The sequence below is a fragment of the Orycteropus afer genome, unplaced genomic scaffold, assembly GCF_000298275.1.
Source record: "Orycteropus afer afer isolate SDZICR_OR568_19922 unplaced genomic scaffold, OryAfe1.0 scaffold00199, whole genome shotgun sequence".
Classification (NCBI taxonomy): Eukaryota; Metazoa; Chordata; class Mammalia; order Tubulidentata; family Orycteropodidae; genus Orycteropus; species Orycteropus afer.
Genome location: NW_006921786.1, coordinates 2,158,501 through 2,168,618, shown reverse-complemented (window position 1 = coordinate 2,168,618; position 10,118 = coordinate 2,158,501). Strand labels below are relative to the sequence as shown.

At 42.5% G+C, this 10,118-nt stretch overlaps 1 pseudogene; it reads left to right on the top strand.

Annotated features, from left to right (window-relative positions):
- The first annotated feature begins 3,253 nt into the window (after positions 1 to 3,253).
- On the top strand, positions 3,254 to 9,845 carry LOC103203086 (annotated as a pseudogene).
- Positions 9,846 to 10,118: the final 273 nt, after the last annotated feature.

Genomic DNA, 10,118 nt, shown 5'->3' with positions numbered 1-10,118 from the left:
TCTGACTGTGCCCCATGGGGCTGGGATCTGGAGCCATGGGGAAGGGGCACTGGCTACCAGGATATAATTTGGCTGGTTAGGGAAGAATGGGGAGAAAAATCAAAATTGGAACTCTGCCATTTTCAGAGTAAAGAGCATCATTAAGGCAACAGCAGATAGGAAGTAACAAGTTTCTATTCCCTTCTACTGGCTCCCAGAGTTCCCCCTGTTAACCGAACCTAGTAGGAAGCCCACTGATAAAGCAGGGATTTGGTGGTTCAGTGGTAGAATCCTTGCTTTCCATGTGGGATACCTATCCCCAGCCAATGCACCTCCAGTGCTGTCACTACCTGTCTGTTGTGGACACTTGTGTGTTGTTATGATACTGAACAGGTTTCAGCACAACTTCTAGACTAAGACAGGGAAGAAAGGCCTGTCAATCTACTGCCAGAAAATCAGCCAGTGAAACCCTATGGATCACAATGATCTGATCCCTTGGTCCATATGGTCTCCACGAATTGGGGCCCATTGGGCAGCAACTAACAACAACAACCACTAAAACTAAAATAGACAATAAACTTTCTACATAACCTGAGGGTCAAGACAGGTTGTTCTGGTTACCTAGTGCCACTCTGGCAGGAATATACCACAAATGGGATGGCCTTAACAAACAGGAGTTTATTCTCTTACAATTTGGAGGCTTCAAGTGCAAGTTCAAAATGCCAGGCTCTAGGGGCTGGATGAATGCCCCTGAGCCTTGGGCTTCAGCTCTGCCTCCAGTTCCTGGCCCGCTGAAGCTAGAGGATTTTCTTCACTCAGACAGCTGCTGGCCGCTGACGCTGCCAAGCCCAAGGTTGACAAGTAAAAAGACAGTCTCGATGTTACCAAACCACATTGTTGTTGTTGTTGTTAAGTGCCGTCGAGTCAGACCCGACTCATAGCAATCCCTCCTTGGGTTTCTGAGGCAGTATCACTTCGGAAGTAGATTGCTTCATCTTCCTTCCGAGGAGTGGCTGGTGGGTTTGAACCGCCAGCCTTCTGGTTAGCAGTCAAATGCCTTAGGCACTATGCTACCAGAGGTCATTAGAATTAATGATTAAAGTCCACTGTAAGTCCCAAAGTCGGCAGAGCATTGCAGGCTGCTGAACAACAACATGGCTAAATGCAGGGTCCAAGTGTGCCATAAGCTAGAGACCATTCCCCAAGACTTCTGCTTATATACAGGAAGCAGACTCGTTCCCTAAGGCAGCTACTCAGCTGCTCACAGTAGATTCCACCATGGAGTTGATTACCTGTCTCATCATGGGGAATACTACATCCAGCTGCCCAGCCACTCAATCAGGCCCAGCCAAGTTGACACACAAACTGAACTACCACACAGGTCATAAGTACAGTAGTGCCTTTTCAAATTCAATGTACATGCAGATTACCTGGGGATATTGTTAAAATGCAGATTCTGATTTAGTGGTGTAGACTGGGATCTGATATTCTACATTTCAAGCTCCCAGACAATGCTGAAGCTACTAGTTCTGACCACACTTTGAGTGGAAGGATATAGATGATGGTAGCGAGGACCATATACTTCTAACCTATGCAAACCCCATTCAGGGCAGATTCTAACATGTTAGACTTCTCAGACTACTCAAACAAACTGCAGCTCCCAGCATTTTGCATTTTGCCCATGCTGGAGGCTTTTCTATCAGGAATGTCCTTCTGGAAACCATCTCCATTATCCAAATTCTACCAAATAACCTAAGTCAACAAGGATACTTAAATTATCCTTGCTCCAGGAGGACTCTCTGATTCTCTTGGCTAATTAATCACTCTTCATTTTATCCTTTTCTTACAGAGTTACCCATATTCTTTCTATAATTCCTTCATAGGATTGTAAGAATCCCCGGGTAGAGAGCCTGCTCTATTCAACGCTAAAACTGTTGCTGAAGATTCAGTTCCAACTGAGTGGCCCTAGGTGTGTCAGAGCAGCCAAATGGTTTTTAATGGCTGATTTTTCAGAAGTAGATCACCAAGTCTCTCTTCTGAGTTGCTTCTGGTGGACTCAAACGTCTGTTAGCAGCTAACTAATGTACTAATGTACTAATGATTTGCACCACCCAGAGACTATCCAATGTTGTTTACCCATAATACCAAACACAGGATGTCTTAGTTTTCAAGTGCTGCAATAACAGAAATACCACAAGTGGGTGGCTTTAACAAATTTACTTTCTCACAGTTTAGGGAATTGAAGTCCAAAGTCAGGTCACCTGCTCTAAGGGAAGGTTCTTGTCTCTTTTAAGCTTCTGACCTTCAGATCCTTGTCAGTCTTCATGTGGTATGGCTTTTATCTTCCCTCATCTGTGTTTCCTTACTTCTGTGTCTAATCTGCTCTTTCTTATGTTTCAATAGTGATTGGCTTAAAACACATCTTACACTGATATGGCTTTATTACACAAGAAAGGATAACCTATTTCCAAATGTAATTACATCCACAGGTATAGAGGTTAGGATTTATTTACAACATGTAGTTTCGGGAGACACAATTTAATCCGTATCACAGGGCCTCAGTAGCTTCCACTGGATTCAATTAATTGAAGAATGTATATGCTATTGGCCAGAGAGCAAATAGAAGCAGGGAAGACTCAGAAGAGCCTTCTCAGATAATCCCTTTTATTAGAATGCTCGATCTGTCCTTTGTCTGGAGCCTCCCATTAGCAGATCAGGAAACATGACTAATTGAGATGGTAATCTATAACTAATAGGTAAGTCCAGATAGTTTGCTCTTGTGCCAACCAAAATCTTTCAACCAGTCAATAAACAGCAATCTGTTGATTTACCAAATTCCTCATTTTTAAGCCATTTGTTTTGGTTTTATATGTACACACTATAAATATCAGTCCACAGAAAATTAATTTCCTTTAAATTTATAAATAGTTACTTTAATTCTCTTACTAACACATTTTCATTTTTCTCTGTCCAATATCTAGGGTGAATCTAAGCCTATATTTAAAAAGAAATGAAAACATAGCCAAAATATAAAAGTCATGAGTAAATTAATTTTTAATTTTTTTAAATTACATTTAACCAGACTTCTTGGGGACAGAGGCTATTATATCAACACATAACAGAAAAGAAAAAGAAAGAGATACCATTGGACTTCAAGTTTATTCCTTTCTTCTCCTTTAAGAAAATTATCTTTAGCCTTTCCATGCTATCTAGAGTAGGGTCCATACAATGTAGTCCTAGGCTCCCATTGTAACTTAAAGGGGAAACTTTAACAATGTCTGGAGCCCTTGATGTCCTGCAGATGAAGGAAGAGGATGTCCCAAATTCCTTGCAGCAGCAACCCACTTAGGTGGTAGCAACCTTGACTTTCAAATAGAATAGTACATCTATAAAAGGAAAAGTGATGCAGTGGAATACTATGCAACCCTAACGAATATTGTAGAATCTGCAAAACACCACATAACATGGATGAACTTGGAGGACATTATGCTGAGTGAAATAAGTCAATCACAGAAGGACAAATATTGTATAAGTCCATTATTATAAAAAGTCAAAGAAAGATTTATTGTGGTAGGAAATTTTCTTTGTTGGTTACCAGGGTTGGGAGGGGAGGGAGCACTGCTAGATACGTAGAGACAAGTATTGATTTTGGTGAAGATAAGGGCAATGTACCAAATATGAGTGATCAACACAGTGGCCTTGTTGAAGAGGAAGACATACAGAGGTGCATGGGTGGTAAAGACAATAAAGACAAACCTTTTTGCACATATAATACTGCACTGTCAGGGATGGCAAACATTGATCTATGGATATATAGATGGTAGAGAGGTTGAATGATTAGGTACATCTATGCATGGGGCAGTATGCCCATGAACATGTATAGGGCTGGCAGATAATGTTTCTACAAGTGTATTTGTATGTTGTGTAAGAATTTCTAGGTATATAGTAGAGCTGACAAGGGACAAAGTTGTAGTCACCTCTTGGCCACAGCCAGCTACCCAGAGGGAGCAAGCAGTTGGACCTGTGGGCTTGGGACCATGGCCTCAGGGGACATCAAGCTCAATTGGCATAACATACTACACAAAAACATTGTTCCACATCCTACTTTGGCGAGTAGCGACCGGGATCTTAAAAGCTTGCAAGCAGCCATCTAGAGGCAACAATGGGTCTCTCCTCATCCAGAGCAAAGAATAATGAAGAAAACTGAAGACACATGGAAACAATTAGTCCAAGGGACTGGTACACCATGCGATCCTCAGCCTATATGACTGCTTGAACAATTTCTCTTAGAAAGATCAGCACAAGGCCGGTCCCAATGAGGTGGAGATTAACGATGTCCCAAATGTCCAAACTACCATGTCACTCCATCATTTCAGACAATAACTCCTCCTCCTCCTGTCAGTAATCTGCCCCCATCTTGTTGTTGTTGTTATTAGGTGCCGTTGAGTCACCTCTGACTCATAGCAGCCCTATGCAGCAGAATGAAACACCATCCGGTCCCGCACCAACTCCACTATCCCTGCTATATCTGACTCCATAGCCGCAGTCACTGTGTCAATCCATCTCGTTGAGGACCTTCCCCTCCTTCATTGGCCCTCCACCTTACTAAGCATGACATCCTTCTCCAGGGAATGGTCCCTTCTGACAACATGACCAAAGTAGGTGAAATGAAGTCTGGCCATTCTCGCTCCAAGGAACATTCTGGCTGCACTTCCTCTAGAACAGATTTGTTAGTTCTTTTATCACTCCATGGTACTTTCAGCATTCTTTACCAGCACCACATCTCAAAAACATCAAGTCTTCTTCAGTCTTCTTTATTCATTGTCCGGTTCTCACATGCATAAGAGACAATTGAAAATATCATGGCTTCTGTTAGGCGTTCAAAAGTCTTCAAGGAGACAACTCTGCTCCTCAGCACTTGAAAGAGGTCCCTTGCAGCTGACTTGCCCAGTGCTATACATCGTCTGATGTCCTGACTGCTGCTTCCATTGGCGTCCATTGTAAAATCAAGCAGTGTGAACTTTTTTGACAACTTCCATCTTTTCTCCATTTATTGTGATGCTGCTTATAGGTCCAGTTGTGAGAATTTTTGTTTTCTTTATATTGAGATGTAATCCATACTGCAGATTGTATTCTTCAGTCTTCCTCACTGAGTGCTTTAAGTCATCCTCACTTTCAGTAGGCAAAATTGTGTCATCAGCATATCACAGGTTGTTAATGAGCCTTCCTCCAATCCTGATGCCACGTTCTTCTTCATATATTCCAGCTTCTTGGATTATTTGCTCAGCATATAGATTGCATAAGTATGGTGAAAAGATACAACCCTGATGCACTCCCTTCCTGATTTTAAACCATGCAGTGTCCCCTTGTTCTGTTCAAATGATAGCCTCTTGGTCTATGTACAGGTTCCTCATGAGTGCAATTAAGTGTTCTGGAATTCCCATTCTTCTCAATGTTACCCACAATTTGTTACAATCCACACAATTTAACGCTTTTGCATAGTCAATAAAACACAAGTAAACATCTTTCTGGTATTCTTTGCTTTGAGCCAAGATCCATCTGACATCAGCAATAATATCCCTCGTTCCGTGTTCTCTTCTGTCAATATACTGCTGCAAACGTTTTTGAATTATCTTCAGTAAGATTTTACTTGCATGTGATATTAATGATATTGTTCGATAATTTCCACATTCTGTGGGATCACTTTTCTTTGGAATGGGTACAAATCTCTTCCAGTCAGCTGTCTTCCAAATCTCTTTGCATAAATGAGTGGAGTGTCTCCAGTGGGGCATCAGTTTGTTGAAATATCTCAATGGGTATTCTGTCAATTCCTGGAGCCTTGTTCTTTGCCAATTCTTCCAGTGCAGCTTTTACTTCTTCCTTCAATACCATTGGTTCTTGATCATTTGCCACATCCTGCAATGAATGAACATAGACCAGTTCTTTTTGGTACAGTGATTCTGAGTATTCCTTCCATCTTCTTTTGATGCTTCCTGCATCATTCAATATTTTGTTCATAGAATCTTTCAATAGTGCAACTTGAGGCTAACATTTTTTCCTCAGTTCTTCCAGCTTGAGAAATGCTGAGCGTGTTCTTCCCTTTTGGTTTTCTAACTCCAGGTCTTTGCACACGTCATTATAGTAATTGGCTATGTCTTCTTGAGCTGCTCTTAGAAATTTTCTGTTCAGCTCTTTGATCTTGTCATTTCTTTCATTTCCTTTAGCTGCTCTTTGCTCAAGGACAAGTTTCAGAGTGTCTTCTGACATCCATTTTGGTTTTTTCTTGTCTTTTTAATGACCTCTTGCTTTCTTCATGGATGATGTTCTTCATGTCATCCCCACAATTCTTCTGGTTTTCAATCACTTGTGTTCAATGAGCAATTCTATTCTTTAGATGGTCTCTAAATTCAGGAGAGATATATTCAAGGTCATATTTTGGATCTTGTGGACTTGTTTGAATTTTCTTCAATTTCAAGTTGAACTTGCATATGAGCAGTTGATGGTCTGTTCCACAATCAGCTCCCGGCCTTGTTTTGGCTGAATATATTGTGCTTTTCCATTGCCTTTTGCCACAGATATTTGTTGTTGTTGTTATTTGCTGTCGAGTTGGCCCTGACTCATAGCAACCCCTCCTTGGGTTTCCGAGGCAGTATCACTACGGAAGTAGGATTGCCCAACCTTCCTTCCAAGGAGTGGCTGGTAGGTTTGAACTGCCAGCCTTCTGGTTAACAGTCAAGTGTCTTAGGCACTATGCTACCAGAGCTCCTAAACTGATTCCTGTGTACTCCACCTGGCTAAGTCCATGTGTATAGCGGCTGTTTGTGTTGTTGAAAAAAAGATATTTGCAATGAATAAGGCATTGGTCTTGCAAAATTCTATCATATCAAGGCCAAATTTTCTAACTACTGGTGATTCTTCTTTGTTTCCAACCATTGCATTCCAGGCACCAGTGATAACTAACACATCTTGATTGCATGTGTGGTCAATTTTAGACTGCAGAAGTTGATAAAAGTCTTCAATTTCCTCATCTTTGACTTTGGTGGTTGGTGCATAAATTTGAATAAGAGTTGTATTAACTGGTCTTCCTTGTAAGCATATGGATATTATCCTAATACTGACAGCATTGTACTTTGGGACAGATCTTGAAACATTCTTTGTGATGATGAATGCCATGCCATTCCTCTTTAAATTATCATTCCTGGCATAGTAGATCATATGGTTGTCTGATTAAAAATGGCCAAAACCAGACCATTTCAGCTCACTAATGCCTAGGATATTAATATTTATGGGTTCCATCTCATTTTTGACAACTTCCAATTTTCCTAGATTCACACTTTGTACATTCCATGTACCTATTTTTAATGGATGTTTGCAGCTGCTTCTCTTCAATTTGAGTCATGCCACGTCATCAAATGGAGGTCTCAAAAGCTTTATTTTATTCATATCAGTAAGGTTTGTCCTACTCTGATGATGCATCTCTTTCTTAGTATTTTGAAAGCCTTCTGACCTAAGGGGCTTGTCCTCCTGCACTGTATCAGAGAATGTTTCCAGGCTATTCACAAAGTTGTGCAGTAATGTATCAGACAGTGTTTCTCTGCTATTCGTAAGGTTTTCCCTGGCCAATTGTTTGAGAAGTGTATGGTCTCTTCCTTCTTCCTAGTCAGTCTCAATCTGTAAGCTGCATTGAAACCTGTGCACCATGTGCAACCTTGCTGGCACTTGAAACACTGGTGGCACAGCCTCAAGCCTCACAGCAACACTCCAGCCACAGTAGTATGACAAACTGACAGACAGGTTTCTCTTGCTTAGCTGTTTGAAACCTCTCCGCCCTCCCCTTACCTGTACCTCAGGTATTGTCTGCTCTGTTGCTGTCTCTGGCTTCTCTTTCCCCTGCTTTCCTGGCTGCTGGTGGTGGGGTCTGGGTCCCTCCCTCCCCTAACATGGATGCCTGGCTGCTGCTCTTCTCTGTCATTCTCCATCTTAGGGTTCTGTATTTCACTGTAATGCCTCACAGAACTCACAGATACCCAAGGGATTGTCTCACATAGTGATGGTGGAGGCTGGCAGGCTGGCAAATCCCAGCTCTGTAAGTAGGTCTGGAGGTTCCTCCAATTCTCAGGGTTTGATGAACCTCAATCATCAGATCAGATGATAGCTGCTGTTCCAAACCCAGGAGTGAGATGACGATGGGTCAAAATGCAGAACCAGAGCAAGAGGAGGGCAAAACTTCCCAGAGGATTCATAGGTACACCCTCAAGGAAGCCAAGGGTGGTGATTTGAGTAATACCCTCCAGCAAGGCAGGACTCAAGATATATCCCACCTGTGTTGCTCCAACAGAAATAACTCAAGTGGATGGCTTTAACAATCAGCAGGTACTCAGTTATTCATGGCAAATCCCACCACAAAGACAACTGCCAGTCATTATAGGGAACAACTATTACCAGCTGCCCAGCCAAGTTGTCATCCAACCTTAACTACCATACCATCCCAATAGGCATGGATAGTAGGATTTAAAATACATCACAAAATGGAGGACAATGGCTAGAAGGGCCACATCAAGCAATTCACTGCAATAACTATGAAACCAGAAGAACTAGATGGTGCCTGGATGTCAACCACTCAGAAGGGGGGTCTATGTAGGAGATCCTGGATAGAGTGCAAGAACAATGTGAAACAAAACTCAAAATCATTTAAAAAAAAAAGGGGGGGGGACCAGGTTTGCTGGTGTGATAGAGCCTGGTGGAACCCCTGAGACTATGGCCCCTTAGCTGCCTTCAGGTCTGGAATTGAACCCACTCCTATGGCTTCCAGCCAAACAAAAGACAAGCATATGAACTGAACATTTATATTAAGTAGATACACTCCTTGGAGAGATCAATCATGGGAGAATAGAAGGGCTGGGTATGCACAGGGAGACAACTCATGGGGCAGGAGTGCATGAAAGAGAAGGACACAAGGAAGAGGCTATGGGAAGGAAGTGGGAGGAGAGCTGTTGCATTGTGGGAGATTGCAGCTAATGTCATGAGACAAAGTGTATAGAAGTTGAATTTGCTCTGTAAACTTTCACCCAAATCACAATAAATTTTATTTTTACAAAAAAGGAAAAGTAATAGCATCTATATCACCAACCCGAAGAGGGCCTGGGAGAAGCTTCTGTTGGAAGCTCAGGTCATTGCTGCCATTGAAAACCTGGATGATGTCAGTGTCATATTCTCCAGGAATACTGGTCAGTAGACTGTGCTGAAGTTTGCTGCTGCCGCTGGAATTACTCTGTTGCTAGGTGCTTCACTCCTAGAACTTTCACTAACCAGATCCAGGCAGCCTTCCAGGAGCTGCATCTTCTGGTCTTTACTGATCCCAGAGCTGACCACTAGCCTCTCACAGAGACATCTTATGTTAACTTGCCCACCATTGCTCTGTCTAACACAGATTCTCCTCTGCACTATGTGGACACTGCCATCCCATGCAACAATAAGAGAGCTCACTCAGCGGGTTTGATGTGGTGGATGCTGGTCTGGGAAGTCCTAAGCACACATGGCACCATCTCCTGGAAGCACCCATGGGAGGTCATGCCTGACCTCTATTTCTATAGAGATCCAAAAGAGATTAAAAAGAAAGAGCAGGCCACTGCTGAAAAGGCTGTGACCAAGGAAAAATTTCAAAGTGAATGCACTGCTCCTGCTCCTGAATTTACTGCTGCTCAGCCTGAGGTTGCTGACTGGCCTGAAGGCCTCCAGGTGCCCTCCATACTATTCAGTGGTTCCCTACTGAAAACTCGAGTGCTCAACCTGCAAATGAAGAATGGTCTGCAGACCCTACTGCTCAGGCCACTGAGTGGGTAGGAACAACTACTGAGTGGTCTTAAGCTGTCTTCCACAGTCTCTTAGAAAATGGAAACAAAGTTGACAGAATATAAACATAAGTTTCTGAAAAAAAAAAAAAAAAGGAATAAAGAAAGAAATTTATCTTTAAGTAAGGAAGGCTAGGGGGAGCTCTGGTAGCATAGTGCCTAAGGCACTTGACTGCTAACCAGAAGGCTGGCGGTTCAAACCCACCAACCACTCCTCCGAAGGAAGATGGGGCAATCTACCTCCGTAGTGACACTGCCTCAGAAACCCAAGGAGGGGTCGCTATGAGT